General features: G+C 30.5%; 1 long non-coding RNA gene across 1 annotated transcript; it reads left to right on the top strand.

Moving 5' to 3' along the window:
• Positions 1-211: 211 nt before the first annotated feature.
• Positions 212-862, top strand: LOC142232355 (uncharacterized). Its single transcript, XR_012721103.1, has 2 exons — positions 212-531; positions 604-862. It is a non-coding gene; the product is annotated as an uncharacterized LOC142232355 (long non-coding RNA).
• The last annotated feature ends 18422 nt before the right edge of the window (positions 863-19284 follow it).

The raw sequence follows: 19284 nt of genomic DNA, 5'->3' as shown, positions 1-19284 counted from the left end.
TTATATCTATACACAGTTTAGTCAAAATTTTTTATTTAGAAAATGTTGTCAAAATTGTATTTCAATAGAAAATTTTATTTCTATAGAAATTGTTGTCAAAGTTTTATTTCTAAAAAAACTTTCATCACATTTTTATTTCTTTAGAAAATTTCGTCAAAATTGTATTTCTATAAAAATGTTTGTCAAAATTTTATTTCTATAGGAAAATTTTGTCAAAATTTTATTTTTATTAAAAATGTTGTCAATATTTTATTCCACCATAACCTAACCTAAGGACCACTCTAATGTGTATATATGTGGACTCGTGATAATATTACCTTGTTAATTCATTTACATTAATCCGTGTAGTGTACATTAAAAGCCTTCAATAATGAAGAAATGTTGTTTGTTTTTCAATTAGCCAATATGTCATACACCATTGGATGGATGATGATGTCGGTTACAATGCGGGCATTATCTGTATACGGAGCAGTTAAGAACACATGTTAATAATGGACGTATATTTATCAAAGGTCTGACATATTTCCATAGGTAAATATTTTTCAATATTATATCTGCATTTTGCAAAGCTGGTTAAATTTTATTTCTTTTTTTGGCTTAAAGAATATCAAACCTGGGTAGCAAATTTTTAGTTTGTGCTAATGGACATAGTCTTCAGTATAGATCTCAATTAATCAGATGCCTTAGTCTTCTTTGCCCACAAAAGACTGAAATAATATTTATATATATTTATTATTTTGTTCTACTTAAAAAAATATCGCCATTTTTTCTAGTGAATTCATGGCATAATATAAAATTTTTGTTATGTTACTATGCTATATTCAACAACAGTGAAGGGTAAATTAAATCGATTTTTTATAATTTTCTGCAATAATTTATTGAAGAGTACAAGAAAGGCAACCGATATTATTGTCATTTGTATTCCGGTCACGTCTCTTGACAATTCTAAAGTAATTCAATTAAATCGATATCGTACAAACATACTCAGTTATACACACCAGAGGCATACACATATGCAATTCATTTCTATTTCATATTGAATGTGGATCCCAGCAAACATTTTCTAACGAAAATGTACCGATGTACTTTCGCCATGGAAAGTAAAATCTTCATAGGTAGTATTCTCTTCTTATTGAGTTAGTGTCCCCGTTTGGGAACGAATATCTCACCATGCGATGGTGTCCTCGGGGTATCGAACTAGTGGCTAGGTTAGATTAGGTTGTAGAGGGTGACATCAATGTCTTGTATTGATGCTCACTTAGACCAGTATAGGTCCATTGTGATCCCTCAATGTGATTTTTCAATCTTTCTTCTTCCGAGGCGGCCGCTTTGTCCCAGAAACTTCCATCTGCTCGTTCTCTTTGAAAGAAATCTCAGAATGACCAACCAGAGGCCCTGATGAAGGCAAGTATGTTTCTTAAGCTGCACTCCCGTAGATCAGTGAGAGTCTGAAAGAAAAAGGAGCCCAGTATCTTGTTTCTTCTAAAGGATGAAGCTGGGCACTGACACAGGAAGTGGTACGAGTCCTCCATAACTTCCGGGTCCAGGCACCATCTACAGATATCATCGTCTTTAAGTCCTATTCTTACCATGTGTTTCCCAAGTGTGTTGTGTCCTGTTATGATACCAATCAATGGCCGTAAACTAGTGGCTAAGGGAAGTCTTAAAAATTATTAAAAAAAACATCGAATTATTCCAAAAATAGAGCATAAAGTCTTATGGAGATCAGTTTATGGCCAAATTAGGCAATGAACTTAACGATATTCCTATAGTGCCATTTTCGACCTATTTGAAGTAAAAAATACCGAAAATAATGCCCTTAAAGAAGAAAATATTACAGGGTACTAGGTTAGGTTAAAGTGGCAGCCCGATTAAGATTCAGGCTCCATTGTGATACCACATTAACTAAAAGTACCTATTACATATGGGCACTTCTAGTTTTAACCTTCTCTATTATCTTCTTCTGTTGAACCACCCAGATTGTTCCAAAAACATTAGCAGACTGCTTAATTAAACGTTTTCCAGGTCCGCCAGTAATCTGAAGCTATATGCCCCTAACATTTGCTTACGCCTTACACAAAATGCAGGACACTCACACAAGAGGTGTTTTATTGATTCCTTTTCCTCCGCATCATGACAGCTCATACAATAGTCATTATACTTCGCACCAATAGTCTTTGCAAAATCGCCTATCAGGCAGCGACCAGTTATAGCAGATATCAGGAGTGATATCTGGCGTCTCGAGAACACTAGCATATCTAGTGTGCGGTTTAAGTTTAAATGGGGCCATATTTGCTTGGTGTCGTTACAACCCTTACAATTCTCCAATCGAACATTTGCCATCATAACAGCCTTCTCACGCAGTAAGAGCTTGCAGGTAGCCAGAGGCACACCAACAGATTCTAGTTCCCCTGGAATATGTAAGGTAGTTTCTAGCCTTGCTAGCTCATCTGCTTTGCAGTTCCCTGCAGTATGTTCCTGTGGCCATGAACCCATATTAGGTGAATATTGTGATGCTCAGCCATCTCATTGAGAGATTTGCGGCAGTCGATGGCCGTTTTCGAGTTGAGGAACACAGAGTCCAAGGATTTTATTGCAGGTTGACTGTCTGAGTACAGGGTACTAGGTAGTTGCAAATGTTTTGAACAGGCCGAATCATACGATTCTTTACCTTTCGGTAAATATCAATATTTTATATTTTTACCAATTCAGAATTTGGAAATGCCACTCCACAAACATTATATTTTTAAGTGGAAGCTAAACAATAAAATTATTATTATGGGAGATATACGTATATTAAGTTCATGGTAAGGCTAGTTGCAAATGTTTTGAACAGCACTGTATATATTAGAACTATATCCCAGCAAAAAAGTTGGATGTTCTTCTAAAGGCACAACTTTAAAAACACTTCCAAAAATGTCCTCCCCAAGATGTCCTCCCTATTTTAACTGCACAGGAAGTTTATTTGAGTCAATTTTTTAAAAACTCCTTTTTCATTTTTTTAAAGGGAAATTTAAAATTTTATTGTTCCAAAAAGTTTAAAAACGTATTAAGAATTAATAAAATAGTGCAAATTATTTAAATTTTGCCGAAAAAAATGCAAACTCCTTTTTAAACAAGTATATACAGCAGTAAGTTCGGCCGGGCCGAATATTAAATACCCACCACCATGAATCAAATAAAGGGTGATTCTTTTGAAGTTAGGATTTTCATGCATTAGTATTTGACAGATCACGTGGGATTTCAGACATGGTGTCAAAGAGAAAGATGCTCAGTATGCTTTGACATTTCATCATGAATAGCCGAACGATCTGCCACAACGTCGAATTTTCAGTGAATGGGCCCTAGAAAAGTTGGCAGAAAATCCGCTTTTTTATCGACAAATTTTGTTCAGCGATGAGGCTCATTTCTGGTTGAATGGCTACGTAAATAAGCAAAATTGCCGCATTTGGAGTGAAGAGCAACCAGAAGCCGTTCAAGAACTGCCCATGCATCCCGAAAAATGCACTGTTTGGTGTGGTTTGTACGCTGGTGGAATCATTGGACCGTATTTTTTCAAAGATGCTGTTGGACGCAACGTTACGGTGAATGGCGATCGCTATCGTTCGATGCTAACAAACTTTTTGTTGCCAAAAATGGAAGAACTGAACTTGGTTGACATGTGGTTTCAACAAGATGGCGCTACATGCCACACAGCTCGCGATTCTATGGCCATTTTGAGGGAAAACTTCGGAGAACAATTCATCTCAAGAAATGGACCGGTAAGTTGGCCACCAAGATCATGCGATTTGACGCCTTTAGACTATTTTTTGTGGGGCTACGTCAAGTCTAAAGTCTACAGAAATAAGCCAGCAACTATTCCAGCTTTGGAAGACAACATTTCCGAAGAAATTCGGGCTATTCCGGCCGAAATGCTCGAAAAAGTTGCCCAAAATTGGACTTTCCGAATGGACCACCTAAGACGCAGTCGCGGTCAACATTTAAATGAAATTATCTTCAAAAAGTAAATGTCATGGACCAATCTAACGTTTCAAATAAAGAACCGATGAGATTTTGCAAATTTTATGCGTTTTTTTTTTAAAAAAAGTTATCAAGCTCTTAACAAATCACCCTTTATAATAGTTTCCTTTGAAAATTTCAGGGGTTTGATGACACACGTAGAGAAGAAATATGATCACCTCAAACATGTTTCAAGAGCAAAATTTTATTTTTGTATGGTGACCATGTAACATGTTTGTCACTAAAATGTTATTTTCTCGTCAAATATAACTTGCGTGCCGAAATCAGATACATGATTTCCGAGAATATAACATGGTTGCGAAAACCATGTTACATGGTCACCACCCAAAAATAACATTTTACTCTTAAAACATGTTTGAGGTGATCATATTCCTTCTCTGGGTGTGGGATCCAAAATCAATATTTCTGGTAGGCACATTTTTTAAGCAGATCGAAGTTATTATACCCTGATCACTATTTAGAGTATACTAAAATCTAATTAAAATGATTTTATCATTAGTTGGATTTCCCATAATGGCAGCAGATAGTTGCTGCAACTGCTAAAACGAGGTTGCCAATAAATTTGGTGATCACAAACATTCTGTATTCTCTCTGTGTATTCGATGATTAATATTTGTTTTTTTTTTTTACTTTCTAATGCTCTTAAATTAAATAAGTTAAAATTCGTAAAACGTATATTTTGTACGGAAATAGAAATATCTGATAATGTTTACAATTAAAAAAATCAATTTCCCACCCTACCTATCTATTACGGTCTAAATTCGTCGGTTTAGATTTATCTTAAATGTCTGCTTTGAATTAATTGAATAAATTTTGAATTTTGTAGTTTAATAATCAATGTTTTATATGGTGAATTATTAATTTAGTTCTAAGACATTTCGTGGTGAATGAATTATAACTTGATTACTTATATTCAGAACATAGAACGGTGAGCACATAAACTTACTCAATAAAACTTATTGTCAACTCTTTTTCCTATAGGTTAGGTTAAAGTGGCAGCCCGATTTAATTCAGGTTCACTTAGCCTATTCAGTCAATTATGATAAACTATTTCTCCCATACACTCTTTATTGTCTTCTACGTGCCAATAGCATAATAACATCTCTCTGTATGAGTTTTTAATATAAAATGCTCAGTGTTGCACTTTTGAGATGACTCCTCATTAATTGAAGTTCCTTGCCGCTCAAAATTGTTTCCAGTGACCAGCCATGCACACTACAGTCCACTAGTATAATTGGTTCAGATTATCACAGTACATACGATAACAATTATGTTACATTAACAAAGTATGCCATTAACTGCTGTTGAATTGCATAGTGTGTTACACTCTCTTCTCCCTATCAATGCTCACCGAGTGACTCTCAAACTAATTTCGCCATGACCAGGGCTGTGGAGCCGGAGTCGGAGTCGGAGTCTTGGAGTCGGAGTCTGAAGATTTTGTTGGAGTCGGAGTCGTAAAAATTTTGCTCGACTCCGACTCCGGCTAAACCAAATTTTTTAAAACACTTCACATTTTTGTAACTAAGCAAGTTTTTACGCAAATTAGTTTCCATTGCGTTATTCATTCGATCGATGTACAGCATGATTGTAAATGAAAATCAACTTCAAATTACGGCTATCTTTTTATGTTTCCTAGAATGTTAGACTAGCAGATGGGCTGGATCGATCCATTTTAATGCCCATATCAATTTATTTCAAATATTTCGAACAATCGAAATTATTATTTTTTTTTAATTTTATTTTAAGGCCATATACATATGTGGAATATTGACAGAAAGTGTTTTCAAAGTTGTTTTTTATAGAAAATTTTGTCAAAATGTTATTTCTATAAAAAATTTTGTCAACATTTTATTTCTATAGCAAATTTTGTCAAAATTTTATTTCTATAAAAAATTTATTCAAAATGTTATTACTATAGAAATATTTTTTTCTATAGAAAATTTAGTCAAAATTTTATTTCTATAGGAAATTTTGTCAAAATTTTATGACTGTAGAAAGTTGTGTCAAAATTTTGTTTCTATAGAATATTTTGCAAAATTTTATTTCTATAGAAAATTTTGCAAAATTTTGTTTGTTACACAAAAATTTTTTCAAAATTTTATTTCTATTGATAATTTTATTTCTATAAAAATTTAAGTCAAAATTTTATTTCTATAGAAAATTTTGCCAAAATTTTATAGTAATAGATTTTTTTATTAGAAAATTTGGTCAAAATTTTATTTCTATAGAAAATTTGGCCAAAATTTTATTTCTATAGAAAATTTTGCCAACATTTTATAGTAATAGATTTTTTTATTAGAAAATTTGGCCAAAATTTTATTTCTATAGAAAATTTAGTCAAAATATTGTTTCTGTAAAATATTTTGCAGAATTTTATTTACTACACAAAAATTTTTCTAAAATTGTTTTTTTATTGATAATTTTTTCCAAATTTTATTTCTATAAGAAAAAATTGTCAAATTTTATTTCTATAAGAAAAAATTGTCAAATTTTATTTCTATAACAAATTTTCTCAAATTTGTTTTACTGATACTCATTGATACTCACTGCTATAAAGAGTGTATTCAAAATTTTATTACTATAGAAATATTTTTTTTTTATACAAAATGTAGTCAAAATTTTATTTCTATAGAAAATTGAGTCAAAATTTTATTTCTATAGAATATTTTGCAAAATTTTATTTCTATAGAAAATTTTGCAAAATTGTGTTTGTTACACAATTTTTGTTTTAAATTGTATTTCTGCTGATAACTTTTTCAAACTTGTATTTCTATAAAAAAAATTTCCCAAATTTTATTTCTATAAAAATTTTATTCAAAATTTTATTTCTATATATTTGGTCAAAATTTGATTTCTATAGAAAATTTTGTCAAAATTGTATTTCTATAGAAAATTTAGTCAAAATGTTGTTTCCGTAGAAGATTTTGCAAAATTTTATTTACTAGACAAAATTTTTTCCAAAATTGTATGCTCACTGATACTCACTGCTAAGTCGAAAACTTGTAGAAATGGCTCAAATTTTCACATTTTTCAATGAATGAATCATAAATGCATTTTTGCCCGAGATTTTGTAGAAGTCTGATTTAAGATTTTATCAAAATGTAGATCTAAATACAAAATTGTGCAGAGTATATTATAATCGGCCCGCCCGACTTTAGACTTTCTTTGCATTTTTATTTTTTGTTAAAATTGTGTTCCGTCCCAAAACTTTAGATTTAAATTTTAAGTACATAGATTTTGTAGAAGTATATACAATTTTGTCTAAATCGATTCCGATTCAAATTCATGCATATGGGAATATAAACCTTTATATAGCTCGCAACAAATTTAAAGGATTTGAGATAGTATCAATAATTTTGGTCCACCAATACATATACTGTTGGTATCTTCTCATATTATGATGGGTACTTATATCATTATTTTACACATTGCCCTAAATTTGAAATATAGGGTTCAATTGGCATCTAATGTGAAATTAAGACCTTTTTTTTGCACACATAAATAAATACGATACTTTATATCGATTCACTTAGGGTACCCCCACAATAGAACTACAAATTAGTGGTATTAAAATGAGATTTAGTTATATTACCCGGAGTCGACTCCGGAGTCGGAGTCGAGCTGATGAAAAATGCTGAAGTCGGAGTCGGAGTCGAGCAAAATTGGCTCGACTCCACAGCCCTGGCCATGACAGCATAACAAAGACAAAAACACAACACCACACACAAACACCCACACCACAGCTATTGAAACTAACACAACAATTTCAATATTTATATCAAAATATAAATAAACATATCTACAGAAAATTTCTGTTCATTTAATAACAAATTTATGCCTTCAGTATAAATATTTTTCGCCAAATACGAGTACTGACAAAATACTTTTATTAACTTACCTATAAAATCAAAAAGCAAATACATATGATGTTTAATAATAATTTCATTCACATGATTTATTTCATATCTCTTGTGTTAGTTTTGTTGTAATAAAAACAACTTTTATTCGGTTTTGTATGGATAGCTTACACATATTGGTATTATTTCTCTTGTTTTTTTCATGAAGGTTAACAACATTTTGTTTATTTGGATTTTTTGTTTGCAGATGTATTTTAATTTTTCATGTTTGGATATTTGAATAAGTTTGTTATATTAATTATTAATTTCATATATATATATATATATTGAGATTGTTTTCATATATAAGAAAAATCATGTACTGTATTGAAAGCTGTTTGTAGAGTAGAGTAGTTTATTGTTAAGTAAGAAAATTTTTAGTCTATTTAAAAGTTTTCAGTATTTAATGTGTTCCATGGTTTTAATATAATTGTTTTTGTCGTATTTATTTTTTTTATTATAGTAATTGTTATCTTAGATTTAGGCTGTTTCTTTATCTCTTACAAATACTTGACAATTTGTTTTCCATTGGGGCTCAAGTAAAAAATCAAACTGCAACAAGTTCAGACATTAAGTTTTCTGTATTCATTTTGTAAATCTTTCAAAGTCAGTGTAAAAATGTGTGTGTTTGTTATGTAGATATAAATGAGAGAATATTTTTTCTATATTTTTTTTTTCTTGGAGTTTATATTTTCTTTTTTTATTTATTTTGTTTTTATTTATCAATATATATTTTATCTTATTAAAATCTGATTTGAAAACATTTATTACCAAAAAAAAAAAAAAAACAAAAAAAAAAAAACATCTTTCTTAATTATGGTTTAATCACTGTTTCTTAACCACAGAGATTAATATTGGCACATTTTTTTTTATAATTTTCTATAAATATTTGTTTTTTTAATTTATTTCTGTCATTTGTTTTTTTCTTACATCACTAAAATCATATATCTAAAAACAAACATACATCACGTGAAAAACATACATACGAATAGATTTTTTTTATAAAACATTTAAAAAATTGTTTTTGTTTGTTGTTTTAATTTTATTCATTTTTTTCAACAACAATATTACAAGATTTTTAAAAATTATTAACTATTTTTTTTAATACTGCAGCTATTAGGCTTGCCAAACTTATTTGATAATTATTTTTTTTTTTTTTTTGTAATTTGTGATTAGATCATAACTTAATTTATATTTATTTATATATCTAAAAATTTTAGGATGCTTTTATGGGAAATATGAAGTTCATGCCACTCTTGCTTAATATCCCGCAAAAGTTCTCATTGTTTACGGCCGTAAGTTCAGTACCCTTCAATAAGGATTTCGTAGAAATTTCTAACAAACACGGTCATCCATAATCGAACTACTCGGGTTGTGCTAACAGTTACCGATGGCAAGTTATCTTCAAACTTTTTTACATAGGTTTCTAAATGGTATGTTGGTCAACATGGAGACTATGTCACTAGACAAAAACAAGTAGCTACGGCCGAAAGTTCGGCCAGCCCGAATCCTATGGTTCTCAAAGTACCAAGCCAAGCTTGTGCCAAAAAGTGGAAGTTGCTACTTCTACCAAACAAGGAAAAACTTACTCACCATGCCCAACGAGAGCCACCGTGGTGCAATGGTTAGCATGCCCGCCTTGCATACACAAGGTCGTGGGTTCGATTCCTGCTTCGACCGAACACCAAAAAGTTTTTCAGCGGTGGATTATCCCACCTCAGTAATGCTGCTGACATTTCTGAGGCTTTCAAAGCTTCTCTAAGTGGTTTCACTGCAATGTGGAATGCCGTTCGGACTCGGCTATAAAAAGGAGGTCCCTTGTCATTGAGCTTAACATGGAATCGGGCAGCACTCAGTGTTAAGAGAGAAGTTCACCAATGTGGTATCACAATGGGCTGAATAGTCTATGTGAGCCTGATACATCGGGCTGCCACCTAACCTAACCTACTCAGCATGGAAAATTTTGTTAAAAATTTATTTCTATAGACACAATTTTCAAAAGTTTATTTCTATGGAAAATTTTTTCAAAATTTTGTTTCTATAGAACATTTTTTTATAATTTTATTTTTACAGGAAATTTTGTCAATTTTTTTTTTCTATAGAAAAATTTGGTAAAATTTTAGTTCTATCGAAAATGTTGCCAAAATTTAAGTTCCACAGAAAATTTTTGTCAGTATTTTAATTTTGTAAAAAAATTTGTGGAATTTTATTTTTATGAATAATTTTGTAAAAATTTTATTTCAACAGAAAATTTTTGTCAAAATTTAGTTTCTATATACAATTTTGCATAAAAAATTTCTATATAAATAAAATTTTGACAAAATTAATGGAAGTAAAATTTTGACAAATTTTTGCTGTAAACAAAATGTTTAGAAAATTTTGTCAGTAGAAATAAAATGTTGAAAAAATTATTCTATAGAAATAAAATTTTGAGAACATTTTCAATAGAAAACAATTTGGGCAAAATTTTCTATAGAAATAAACCAAAGATTGAAAAAAAGAAATCTGATTTTGACTATATATTATATATATATAAAAAATTTTGACTAAAATTTTCAATCGAAATAAAATTTTGTCAAAATTTTCGATAGAAAAAAAAATTGACAAAATTTTCCACAGATATAAATTTTTGAAACTTGTCTTTAGAAATAAATTGTTGACAATATTGCCTATAGAAAAATAAATTTAAAAAATTTTCTATAGAAATAAAATTTTGACAAAATTTTCGATAGAGAAAAAATTTTGACAAAATTTTCCGCAGAAATAATATTTTGAAACTTGTCTTTAGAAATAAAATTTTGACAATATTGCCTATAGAAAAATAAATTAAAAAAAAATTCTATATATATATTTTTTTGACAAATTTTTGGATAGAAAAAAAATTGACAAAATTTTCCGCAGAAATAAATTTTTGAAACTTGTCTTTAGAAATAAAATTTTGAGAATATTGACTATAGAAAAATAAATTTAAAAAATTTTTCTGTAGAAATAAAATTTTGATAAAATTTTCGATAGAAAAACAAATTGACAAAATTTTCCACAGAAATAAAACTTGTCTTTAGAAATAAAATTTTGACAATTTTGCCCATAGAAAAATAAATTAAAAAGAAATTCTATAGATATAAAATTTGGGCAAAATTTTGGATAGAAAAAAAATTTGAGAAAATTTCCCACAGAAATAAATGTTTGAAACTTGTCTTTAGAAATAAAACTTTGACAATATTGACTATAGAAAAATAAATTTAAAAAAATTTTCTATAGAAATAAAATTTTGACAAAATTTTCGATAAAAAAAATTTTGACAAAATTTTTCACAGAAATAAATTTTTGAAACTTGTCTTTAGAAATCAAATTTTGACAATATTGCCTAAAGAAAAATAAATTTAAAAATAATTTCTAAAGAAATAAAATTTTGACAAAATTTTCGATAGAAAAAAATTTTGACAAAATTTTTCACAGAAATAAATTTTTGAGCCTTGTTTTTAGAAATCAAATTTTGACAATATTGACTATAGAAAAATAAATTTAAAAAAATTTTCTATAGAAATAACATTTTGATAAAATTTTCGATAGAAAAAAAATTGAAAAAAATTTCCGCTAAAATACATTTTTGAAACTTGTCTTTAGAAATAAATTTTTGACAATATTGCCTATAGAAAAATAAATTTAAACAAGTAGGGAAAGCGTAAAGTCGGGCGGGGCCGACTATATTATACCCTGCACCACTTTGTACATTTAAATTTTCGATACCATATCACATCCGTCAAATGTGTTGAGGCTATATATAAAGGTTTGTCCCAAATACATACATTTAAATATCACTCGATCTGGACAGAATTTGATAGACTTCTACAAAATCTATAGACTCAAAATTTAAGTCGGCTAATGCACTAGGGTGGAACACAATGTTAGTAAAAAAATATGGGAAACATTTAAATCTGGAGCAAACTTCGCAAAAGTTTATTTATGATTAATCGCTCGATATATATGCATTAGAAGTTTAGGAAAATTAGAGTCATTTTTACAACTTTTCGACTAAGCAGTGGCGATTTTACAAGGAAAATGTTGGTATTTTGACCATTTTTGTCGAAATCAGAAAAACATATATATGGGAGCTATATCTAAATCTGAACCGATTTCAACCAAATTTGGCACGCATAGCTACAATGCTAATTCTACTCCCTGTGTAAAATTTCAACTAAATCGGAGTTAAAAATTGGCCTCTACGGTCATATGTGTGTAAATCGGGCGAAAGCTATATATGGGAGATATATCTAAATCTGAACCGATTTCAACCAAATTTGGCACGCATAGCTACAATGCCAATTTTACTCCCTGTGCAAAATTTCAACTAAATCGGAGCAAAAAATTGGCCTCTGTGGTCATTTGAGTGTAAATCGGGCGAAAGCTATATATGGGAGCTATATCTAAATCTGAACCGATTTCAACCAAATTTGACACGCATAGCTACTATGCTAATTCTACTCCCTGTGCAAAATTTCAACTAAATCGGAGCAAAAAATTGGCCTCTGTGGGCAAATGAGTGTAAATCAGGCGAAAGCTATATATGGGAGCTATATCTAAATCTGAACCGATTTGGCTGATATTTTGCAAGTTTTTCGAGACTCATAAAATATTCGGATGTACGGAATTTGAGGAAGATCGGTTGATATACACGCCAATTATGACCAGATCGGTGAAAAATATATATGGCAGCTATATCTAAATCTGAACCGATTTTTTCCAAAATCAATAGGGATTGTCTTTGAGCCGAAACAGGACCCTATACCAAATTTTAGGACAATCGGACTAAAACTGCGAGCTGTACTTTGCACACAAAAATACATCAACAGACAGACAGACAGACAGACACACGGACAGACAGACAGACAGACAGACAGACAGACAGACAGACAGACAGACGGACATCGCTAAATCGACTCAGAATTTCATTCTAAGACGATCGGTATACTAAACGATGGGTCTCAGACTTTTCCTTCTTGGAGTTACATACAAATGCACAAACTTATTATACCCTGTACCACAGTAGTGGTGAAGGGTATAAAAATTTTCTATAGAAATAAAATTTTGACAAATTTTTGGATCGAAAAAAAAATTGAAAAAATTTAGAAATAAAATTTTGACAATATTGCCGATAGAAAAATGAACTAAAAAAAACAAATTCTATAGAAATAAAATTTTGACAAATTTTTGGATAGAAAAAAAAAATTGACAAAATTTTTCGCAGTAATAAATTTTTGAAACTTGTCTTTAGAAATAAAATTTCGACAATATTGTCTATAGAAAAATAAATTTAAAAAATTTTCTATAGAAATAAAACTTTGACAAAATTTTCGACAGAAAAAAAATTTTTGAGAACATTTTCCATAGAAATAAATTTTTGAAACTTTTCTTTAGAAATAAAATATTGACAATATTGCCTATAGAAAAATGAACTTAAAAAAATTTCTGTAGAAAAAAATTTGGACAAATTTCTGAATAGACCAAAAAAATGGACAAAATTTTCCTCAGAAATAAATTTTTGAAACTTGTTTTTAGAAATAAAATTTTGACAATTTTGCCTATAGAAACTTAAAATTTAAAAAAATTTTCTATAGAAATAAAATTTTGCCAAAATTTTCGATAGAAAAAAAATTTACAAAATTTTCCACAGAAATCAATTTTTGACTTGTCTTTAGAAATAAAATTTTGACAATATTGCCTATAGAAAGCTAAATTTAAAACAAGTAAGGAAAGTCTAACGTCGGGCGGGGCCGACTATATTATACCCTGCACCATTTTGTAAATCCACATTTTCGATACTATATCAAATACGTCAAATGTGTCGGGTGCTACATATAAACGTTTTTGTGTATTTGGCACAGTTGCAGTTAAATCTGACTCCATCTGAACAAAATATATAATTTATAGACTTAAAATGTAAGTCGGCTAACGCCATGGGGTGGTACATTATGTTAGTAAAAAATATGGGAAATATTTTAATCTGATCCAATTTTGAGGCAACTTCGCAAAAGTGATTTATAGGTCGATAGATATGTATTAGAAATAAAGGAAAATTTTTCGACTAAGCAGTGCGATTTTATAAGGAAAATGTTGGAATTTTGGTCATTTTTGCCCAAATCGGAAAAGCATAAATATGGAAGCTATATACAAATCTGAACCGATTTCAACCAAATTTGACATGCATACTTAGTATATTAATTATACTCCCTGTGCAAAATTTCAAATAACTCGGACTACAACTTTGACCTCTGTGGTCACATGACGGAAAATCGGGCGAAAGGTATATATGGAAGCTATATCTAAATCTGAACCGATTTCAATAAAAATTTAGCACACGTGACTACACTACTAATTGTACTCCTAGTGACAAATTTCAACCAAATTGGGCTAAAACTCTGGCTTCTGGGGCCATATAAGTCTATATCGGGCGATTGGACTTAAACTGCGACGTAGACTTTGATCACAAAAATGTGTTCACAGACAGACAGACGGACGGACGGACAGACGGACATGGCTATATCGAGTCAGGAGCCCACCCTTAGCATTATTGCCAAGGACACCATGTGTCTATCTCGTCTCCTTCTGGGTGTTGCAAACATATGCACTAACTTATAATACCCTGTTCCACAGTGTGGCGCAGGGTATAAACATTTTTCTATAGAAATAAAATTTTGACACAATTTTGTACACAATTATTTATCATTTTTTATATAGAAATTAAATTTTTCAAACTGTTTTGACAAATTTTCTATAGAAAAATTTTCTATAAAAAAATTTTCCAAAATTTTTGCTATAGAAAATTTTTCTCACTATTTTAATTCTGCACAAAATTTTGTCAAAACTGTATTTCTATAATTTTTTTTAGTTTTTTCTATAGCAAATGTTGTTTCTATAGAAACAATTTTCAAAAGTTTATTTCTATGGAAAATTTTATCAAAATTTTATTTCTATGGAAAATTTTATCAAAATTTTATTTCTATGGAAAATTTTATCAAAATTTTATTTCTATAGATTTTTTTCACAATTTAATTTTTTTATAGACAATTTTGTCAAAACTTTATTTCTATACAAGATTTTGCCGAAATTTGAGGTATGGAAAATTTTGTTTCCATGGAAAATTTTGTCAAAATTTTATTTTTACAGGAAATGTTGTAAAATCCTTATTTCTATAGAAAATTTTGTAAACATTTTATTTCTATGGAAAATGTTTGTCAACTTTTAATTCTGTAGAAATTTTTATTTCTATAGAAAATATTTTGTCATTAATTTATTTCTACAGAAAAAATTTTCAGAAGTTTATTTCTATGGAAATTCATGTCAAAATTTTGTTTCTATAGAAAATTTTGTCAAAATTTTATTTTTGATAGAAAATGCTTTTAAAATTTTATTTCTTTAGAAAATTTTGTCAAAATTTCGTTTCTATAGAAAATTTTTTCCAAAGTTTATTTCTATAGAACAATTTGTCAAAATTTTTCACTTGGGAGATGACTAGCGCCCATACTTCAGTTTAAGAACTTCGTCAACATTATCAACTTGCATCTTGCAGTATCAACACTGCACCACGGTGGCTGATATAATATCGATTTTGATTCATATTCAAGTCGAAATTGAAGAATCCTTTTTATACCCTCCACCATAGGATGAGGGTTGTCATTCCGTTTGTAACACATCGAAATATTGCTCTAAGACCCCATAAAGTATATATATTCTGGGTCGTGGTGAAATTCTGAGTCGATCTGAGCATGTCCGACCGTCCGTCCGTCTGTTAAAATCACGCTAACTTCCGAGCGAAACAAGCTATTGACTTGAAACTTGGCACAAGTAGTTGTTATTGATGTAGGTCGGATGGTATTGCAAATGGGCCATATCGGTCCACTCTTACGTATAACCCCCATATAAACAGAAGCAAATTTCATCCGATCCGGCTGAAATTTGGTACAGGGTGTTAGTATATGGTCTCTAACAACCATGCAGAAATTGGTCCACATCGGTCCATAATTATATATGGCCCCCATATAAACCGATCCCCCGATTTGGCTTTCGGAGTCTCTAAGAGAAGCACATTTCATCCGATCCGGCTGAAATTTGGTACAGGGTGTTAGCATATGGTCTCTAACAACCATGCAAAAATTGGTCCACATCGGTCCATAATTATATATGGCCCCCATATAAACCGATCCCCCGATTTGGCTTGCGGAGCCTCTAAGAGAAGCAAATTTCATCCGATCCGGCTGAAATTCGGCACATAGTGCTTGTATATGGTCTTTAACAAACATGCAAAAATTGGTCAACATCGGTCCATAATTATATATAGTCCCCATATAAACCGATCCCCCGATTTGGCTTGCGGAGCCTCTAAGAGAAGCAAAATTCATCCGATCCGGCTGAAATTCGGCACATAGTGCTTGTATATGGTCTCTAACAACCATGCAAAAATTGGTCCACATCGGTTCATAATTATATATAGCCCCCATATAAAGCGTTCTCCAGATTTGACCTCTGGAGCCTCTTGGAGAAGCAAAATTCATCTGATCCGGTTGAAATTTGGAACGTGGTGTTAGTACATGGCCGCTAATAACCATGCCAAAATTGGTCCATATTGGTCTATAGTTATATATAGCCGATCCCCAATCACACAAAAATTGGTTCATGTCGGTTCATAATCATGGTGAAACATGAATCATGAAAATTTTGTCAAAATTTTTGTTCTAAAGAAAATTTTGTCAAAATTTTATTTCTATGGAAAATTTTATCAAAATTTTATTTCTATGGAAAATTTTATCAAAATTTTATTTCTATGAAAAAATTTTGTCAAAATTTTATTTCTATAAAAAATTTTGTCAAAATTTTATTTCTATAAAAAATTTTGTCAAATTTTATTTCTATAGAAAATGTTGTCAAAATTTTATTTTGCCAAAATTTTATTTCTATAGAAACTTTTGTCAAAATTTTATTTCTATAAAAAATGTTGTCAAACTTAATTATATACGTATTTAATCGGCCTTTTTATACCCACCACCATAGAATAGTCACGGGGGTATAATAAGTTTGTCATTCCGTATGTCTGTCTGTCTGTTGTAATCACGCTACAGTCTTCAATAATGAAGCAATCGTGCTGAAATTTTGCACAAACTCGTCTTTTGTCTGCAGGCAGGTCAAGTTCGAAGATGGGCTATATCGGTCCAGGTTTTGATATAGTCGCCATATAAACCGGCCTCCCAATTTGGGGTCTTGGGCTTAGAGAAATCGTAGTTTTTATCCAATTTGCCTGAAATTTGAAATCTAAAGGTATTTTATGACCATAAAGAGGTGTGCCAAAAATGGTGAGTATCGGTCCATGTTTTGGTATAGCCCCAATATAGACCGATCTCCCGATTTTACTTCTTGGGCTTATAGAAACCGCAGTTTTTATTCAAGTTACCTGAAATTGGAAATCTAGAGGTATTGTGGAACCACAAACTCGTGTGCCAAAAATTGTGAGTATCGGTCCATGTTTTGTTATGGTCCCCATATAAAACGACCTCCCGATTTGGGGTCTTGGGCTTATAGACACCGTAGTTTTTATCCAATTTGTCTGAAATTGGAAACCTAGAGGTATTTTAGGACCATAAAGAGGTGTGCCGAAAATGGTGAGTATCGGTCCATATTTTGGTATAGCCCCCATATAGACCGATTTCCCGATTTTACTTCTGGGGCTTCTAGAATCCGAAGTTTTTATCCTATTTGCCTGAAATTGGAAATCTAGAGGTATTTTCGGGTCATAAAGAGGTGTGCCGAAAACGGTGAGTATCGGTCCATATTTTAGTATAAGTATCGGTCCATATTTTAGTATAGCCCCCATAAGAACGATCTCCCGATTTAACTCCTTGGGTTTCTAGAAACCGTAGTTTTTATCTGATTTGTCTGAAATTGTAAATATTCTGGTATTTTAGGCTCACAAAAACGTGTATCGGATTAAGTTTTTATCGGTCCATTTGGTAATGCCTCCATATAGACCGACTTCACTTCTTGAGGGTGTAGAAGGCGCACAGATCATGAAAATTGCTTGAAACTCAATGTAAAATTTCCAGATTTTACTTCTACAGATTTAAGATTTCAAATCAAGATGTTATTTTATAATTTTCTTGCACACTTACAAGAGATGTTAATGATTCCCCTAAAACTCAAACAAAAATGGTTCTTATAAATCCAGAATCTGATATAGTCCTCATAGGTGAAATCTTTAAATTTATCTTCGGGAAGTGTCCTCAAGTCCTCAAGCCCTCCTGAAATTTGAAAGGAAACCCTAATATTTGGTTCATGGTGGTGGGTATTTAAGATTCGGCCCGGCCGAACTTAGTGCTGTATATACTTGTTTAGTTTAATATATAACACGTATGACTACCTTGCAATTTAGAAGACGGCGTTAGAAAGTTTTTAGATACCTTGCCATCGGCAAGTGTTACCGCAACCCAAGGAATTCGATTGTGGATGACAGTTTTCAGTAAAAGTTTCTATCCAATCCATGGTGGAGGGTGCATAAACTTAGGCCTTGCCGAACTTACGGCCGTATATACTTGTTTTTTTTTTTTAATAATTTATCTATAATTAAAATTATCTTTTCTTAAGAACGAAATATTAGACAAACGAAATTTTCATTTGACTCGAAAAATGTTACTTTAAAGCAAAGGAAACATGACATGAAACGAGACAATATTTGCCATAACTTTGGATTTATTTGCTTTAAAATACAATTTTTTACAACAAAGGTAAATTTTGTTTGTCTAAAAATTTTTCGAGCGAAAAGTATTTTTTCTCTTTTAAATACATAATAATCTATTATTATATCTTATATTTATTTTGATAAGGAAATGGTTTATTTGTGGGTGTGTGTGTTAGTTTTGTTTTTTTTTTATTTTCCTAAATTTTTAATTAATTATGCTTATATTTTTAATTTGTAACAATTATGTTTTTTTATTATTATGGTTCCCTTAATAATAAAATAATTTTTTATATTAGGTGTGTGTGTGTTTTTTTCATTAGTCAAAAGTACAAAAATATATTTATAAATATCCATTAATATTATGTATGCATAATCTTAATTTTATATAAATAGCTACATTTTTTAAATGTATAAAAAAAAAAATCTACAAATTTTATGTATCAAATCATTAATAAGATGGTCTCATATTGACCATATTGAAGAGTTGGTCTTTACTTTTTTCATATATTTATATATCCCCCTCACATATTGATCTATTGATAAATTTCCATCTTCCAATCTTTTCATTTTATACTTGTAGGTTTCATTGGTTAGAAAAATGTTATATAACTTTTAACCATTATATTTTCTATTCATTTATCT

The sequence above is a fragment of the Haematobia irritans genome, chromosome 3 (genome assembly GCF_050003625.1).
Source record: "Haematobia irritans isolate KBUSLIRL chromosome 3, ASM5000362v1, whole genome shotgun sequence".
Taxonomy (NCBI): domain Eukaryota; kingdom Metazoa; phylum Arthropoda; class Insecta; order Diptera; family Muscidae; genus Haematobia; species Haematobia irritans.
Note: the sequence above shows the minus strand (reverse complement) of the source record. Positions and strands in the feature narration are given on the sequence as shown.